Source organism: Delphinus delphis, chromosome 6 (genome assembly GCF_949987515.2).
Source record: "Delphinus delphis chromosome 6, mDelDel1.2, whole genome shotgun sequence".
In the NCBI taxonomy this organism is placed as follows: Eukaryota; Metazoa; Chordata; class Mammalia; order Artiodactyla; family Delphinidae; genus Delphinus; species Delphinus delphis.
Window position 1 is genome coordinate 26,168,332 of NC_082688.1, and position 5,306 is coordinate 26,173,637.

The following is a 5,306-nucleotide window of genomic DNA, read 5'->3' on the forward strand; positions in this document are numbered from 1 at the left end:
ACCTGAACAACAACTCAGGAACATAAACCCTCATCAGGCAAAGGGATATGGTATTTGTAAGAGAAGATGCACAGATTTTGTCGGAGGCTGGGAAAAGCCTTAACGCACTGGATCAGAAATAGGAATCTCTGACATCTGTAAATGATCTCACAAAGCCTTTCCCATGTACATTTTTAAAATCTATTCTTCACAGCAGTTTATGACATGAAGATTATTTCTTCTGTTTTATATTTGGAGAAACCAAGGCTCAAAGCAGTCCAGTGACTTTGCCCAAGATCATTCAACGAGCGCTTGGACTTGAACTCAGGACTTCTGATTCCAAATAGCATCATCTTTCTCATTGTAAAGTATTAAACTCCCAAGATGACATAGTAATATGTTTTTTCCATTTATCTATCTCTAGATATATTTCCTGATTATTTAGCAAATACAGAAAAATAAAAGAATATCTAGTCCCAAAACACAGAGAGAATTAGTATTATTCTCTGTTTCTTGTCTGTATTTCTCCCTTTGTGGTTTGATAGTCTATGTTCTTTGCTTATTTTTTTGTGTACGTGAATTTTGTGTGTGTATCTTTACATTGACTTGTGATGTTCACTTTATAGATTAAGGATATTAACTCCTAATATGTAATAAAATATTTTTCTTAGTTTTTATTTACTTTTAACTTTAATAATAATGCTTTTTGATACTTAAAAGTTAAAATTTTTATGTTTAAATGTATTGATCATTTTCTCTATGCTTTCTATCATTGGTATAGTTTATACTTTCAAGCCCCCCAATAGGACAACTATTCATTTACACGATTTGTTGTGTTTTTACTAATTCCAAGATTTTTATTTTCACATTTAACTCTACAAACTATGTACAATTTATTTTTTAATATGTGATATGAGGCAGGGTTTAAACTTAATTGTTTTCCAAATCATTAACTAAATCGTCTCAGCATTATTTAAAAAGCATCCTTCCTGAGACCTCCCGGCTCGACTGGCTGCGCAGGCGGCGGTAAAAATGTCTGCTCCAGGATCCTACCAGGCAGCTGCGGGACCTTCCTCGGTGCCGACCGCGCCCCCGTCTTATGAAGAGACAGTTTCTGTTAACAGTTATTACCCCACACTTCCAGCACCCATGCCTGGGCCGGCCACGGGGCTCATGATGGGCCCGGATGGGAAGAGCATGAATCCGCCTGCGTACTACACCCAGCCAGTGCCCGTCCCCAATGCCAATGCAACTGCTGTGCAGACAGTTCGCGTGCAGCAGCCCGTCTCCTTTTTCGACCGCCCGGTCCAGATGTGTTGTCCTTCCTGCAACAAGATGATCGTGACTCAGCTGTCCTATAATGCCGGCGCCCTCACCTGGCTCTCCTGACGGAACCTATGCCTATTGGGGTGCATGGCGGGCTGCTGCTTCATCCCTTTCTGTGTGGACGCCCTGCAGGATGTGGACCACTACTGTCCCAACTGCAAAGCTCTCCTGGGCACCTACAAGCGTTTGTGGGACTCAGCCAGACCTGAAGGGAGCGGTGTGCTGCAGGAAGGCCTTTCCGACTCTCACCCAGCCCCGCCCCTGGTGAAGGCTCCATTTTGGTGGGCTCACCTCTCCAGGGTGTCTACCTTCGTGTCTTCTTTTGGGAGGGAAATATCGCAAAAATAACACACCTCCGAACCCCAGAAATTGCTGCTTGGTGTCGTGCACAGGACATGCAAAGACATTCTCCTTGAGCGCTGGTTCAAGGGTTTCCTGCCTCCCCGTCTGTGACCCCAAGTCACCCCATCCAGCTGTGACCATTGTCCTGTCTGAGTATCTTCTGGTGATTTGCCACTGGCTGGCTTTTTTTTTTTTGCCTCAGTGGGCCTTTCTCTTGGTGGTCTCAAACTGAGAAGCCCCAGATTGCCTTATTTTTGAAGCTGTTCTGGCCCCAGTACGGCTGAACCAACCTTTAGTGCCTACCGTCATAGCCATCTGTTTCCACTTCTGATGACAAAAATCTTGCCTTACAGTCTAAGGGCTTGGCGCTCAGATTCTGCAACTGCAGGCTTTTAAATAGCACACAAATTCACTTTAATTTCTTAATTCGTTTTTAAGTACAGGGAGGGGTTATTCACACCCATCAGACACAAAGCCATGAGGTCATAAACGCAGGCTAGGAATAGAAGGCTGGATCTTTACGCTGATCCGCCTTCTTTGGACCAGATCCTCAGCCACTTTCTACGAAGGGCTTTTATTTTTGGTAGAGGAATTGTTTGTATTAACAGTTTTTGTGACCTCCTTTTGGTCTTAAACACCTTTGAATATAATTTTGAAATGAGGGATTTATAGAACCGTTTTCCTTATCCGTATGACTGGTATCATTTTCCCATTTGCCAATGCACTCTCACTTTTTTTTTTTGCCTTAACAGAAAAAGTCATGGGCATAATTTCATCCACTGCCTTCCCTTGGGTTTAGTGTGGTTCCTAAAGACCTCCATAATGGAACTCTTAAAGAGGGTCCCCTTTTGGGTTCCTGGTGGATATTTGGAAAGGCAAAGGAAAGCGTGTTTGAGCACGTCTGAGTACCACGGTGCTGAAAAGTGCGGGGACCTGGCTGTTTCAAAGGCGTCTGAAGTCTGGATTTTATTTTTCAGAAATCAATTTGTTGTATAACATCTGAAGACATGATTTCTAGGACTGAAGCAGCAAGTCAGAGTTCTCGGTTCGCTGCTGTGTCATCTTTGAAATCAAGACAAAGCTGGGCTCAACTTTCAAGAGCTCCTGTTTTGATACTAAATAGGCACAGGGAATGCATGTGAATAATATTATGTAGAAATCAAGCCTAGGCCTTGATCGAAAGTCTGTATATTGGTTGAAAATTATAGTCATAACCCATTGATTCGGCTTATTCATTTGATGTTTCGAAAGTTCCAGTAATATTTTTTGCAATGACTATGGATACTACATAGTACTTTGGTGTTATCTGCTTTTCAAAATAAAGTCTTCTGTTCACTCTGAAAAAATAAAAAAGCATCCTTCCTTTACCCAAGTAATTGAAAGGTCACCTTTATTGCTACACTACAATTTTGTATGTAGTGACATAATGTTCTAGACTATCCATTTGTTTCCATTTATCTGTCTACATTAGGAGATGTGTGTCAGTTTTATTCTTGGTTCTTATATACTCTTTTATTATCAGGTTTACCCCTTTAAACTGAAAAAGATCACAGAATTGTTTAGATTTTATTAAATATTTGAGTGAAATTTCTCTAGACTTAACTCAGTCCAAATTCCCTCAAGAAGTACACGGGTTACTGTCTAGCTCATGCCCCCAAATGGTGGCTTTATCATTTCACAAAATTATAGGCACATTAGTGGATTAAAAATTCATTCAAAACTTTACATCAGCTTTTTCCTTAATATAGTTAGGTTCAGCACTCTGAGTCTAACGTCTTACACTACTCTTCACCATTCAACTTTGTTTCATCTCACTAAGAAATCAGTTAATCGGGACTTCCCTGGTGGCGCAGTGGTTAAGAGTCCGCCTGCCAATACAGGGGACATGGGTTTGAGCCCTGGTTAGGGAACTAGATACCACATACGTGCCGCAAGCCACAACTAAGGAGCCCTCGAGCCGCAACTAAGAAGCCCACCTGCCACAACTAAGACCTGGTGCAACCAAATAAATAAATATTAAAAAAAAAAAAAAGAAATCAGTTAATCAACTGTACTTCAGTAAAATTTTTTTAAAAAGACCAAAAAAAGTCAGTTAAGGTAATAGAGCAGTGACTTCAAAATTCGTAAAGCAAAGAGGAACAAGAAAATTCAATTAATGCAGTAAAAGAAAAATATAAGAAAAAAGGTATAAACAAACAAGAAGAAATGAAAAGAGAAGACACAAAGGCAATGTTAGAAATAAGATGTCAGAAAAAAGCTGTTTGGTTAATATATTCATGTCCATTTTCAGAATAAATGTTAATGGATGAAGTTTCTCTATTAAGATATAGGAACTCTCATACAAATAAACCAAAGAAATAACCATAAACTTTAATCAAATTTATTAAATGGTTTGTACAATTCCTCTATATCCTTTTTTTAATCTCAGGGTCACAGAATCTGTCAGTTTGTGGAAAGAAGTGTTAAACAACATGATAGTCTAAGAAACAGAAAAGCAAACAGCTATTTAAATAGGTCATAAATAAAAGTAAGTGACCAGAAATTTTTGAAAATCAAAAGGAGTAATCAGAAATCAGGTAAGTACTATCAAAAAGAAAGAAGGAGGAAACATGGTAAAAGTAGGCAAAATAAAATTCAAGACCAAAAATACTAAATTGAAAAAAAATTTTAGTTGTTAAAAGGAATAACTTACCATTTTTTGTACCTGATAATACAACTTTAAAATATATGAAGTATAATCTGTCGTATCTACAAAAAAAAGTTTACAAAACTATAATGATAATTGTAGATTTTTGACATGCCTCAACAAAAATGACAAATTAAGTGGCCCCCAAATACAAAAGGATGTAGAGGAATTGAATACATATTCATTAAACTTGGTCATAGATATATGTATAGAACTGTGTCCCTGATATTCTTTTCCAGTACCCATAGAACATTTACAAAAATTGGCCAGTCATTCAGCCACAAAAATAAAAGTTCTAAAAACTCAATAAATATTGAAAGCAGAATACAGATCAGAATGCAATAAAACTATAAATAAACTCCAAAGGACCGAAACATACACATACACAAACTATATACTATAAAACTTTCATAATAACTTTTGGTTAAAAAGAAAACCAAACTGAAATATAGACTATTTTAAATAGCAACAATAGAGAGAACACAAGATATCGAAACTTATGTGATATGACCCCGTTGTAGTCAAATAGAAATTAATATCACTAAATGTATTAGTTAGAAAACAAAATATTTAAAATCCACAAATACTCAATTGAAAGAGCTAAAAATAATTTTTTTAAGTAGAAAGCATTGAGTGCTAAAGCAGAATTCTATGAAAATTAACAAGTAAACTTTACCAATTAAACTATCAACAAAAAATCAGATAAGTCAGATGAAAAACAAAACACAAATGCATAATATTAACGTAAGGAAAGAGACATAACTACAGACACAGAAGAGATTTTAAAGTTATAAGAATATTATAGGGAATTCCCTGGCAGTCCAGTGGTTAGGACTCCATGCTTCCACTGCAGGGGGCACGGTTTCAATCCCTGGTTGGGGAACTAAGATCCCGCATGCCTTACTGTGCAGCCAAAAAAAAAAAAAAAGAATGTTGTATCAATAAAATTAAAATTTTCAGGTGAAAAGGCTAA

At 37.5% G+C, this 5,306-nt stretch overlaps 1 pseudogene; it reads left to right on the forward strand.

Annotated features, from left to right (window-relative positions):
- Positions 1–1,011: 1,011 nt before the first annotated feature.
- LOC132426562 (lipopolysaccharide-induced tumor necrosis factor-alpha factor homolog pseudogene) lies at positions 1,012–1,653 on the forward strand (annotated as a pseudogene).
- The last annotated feature ends 3,653 nt before the right edge of the window (positions 1,654–5,306 follow it).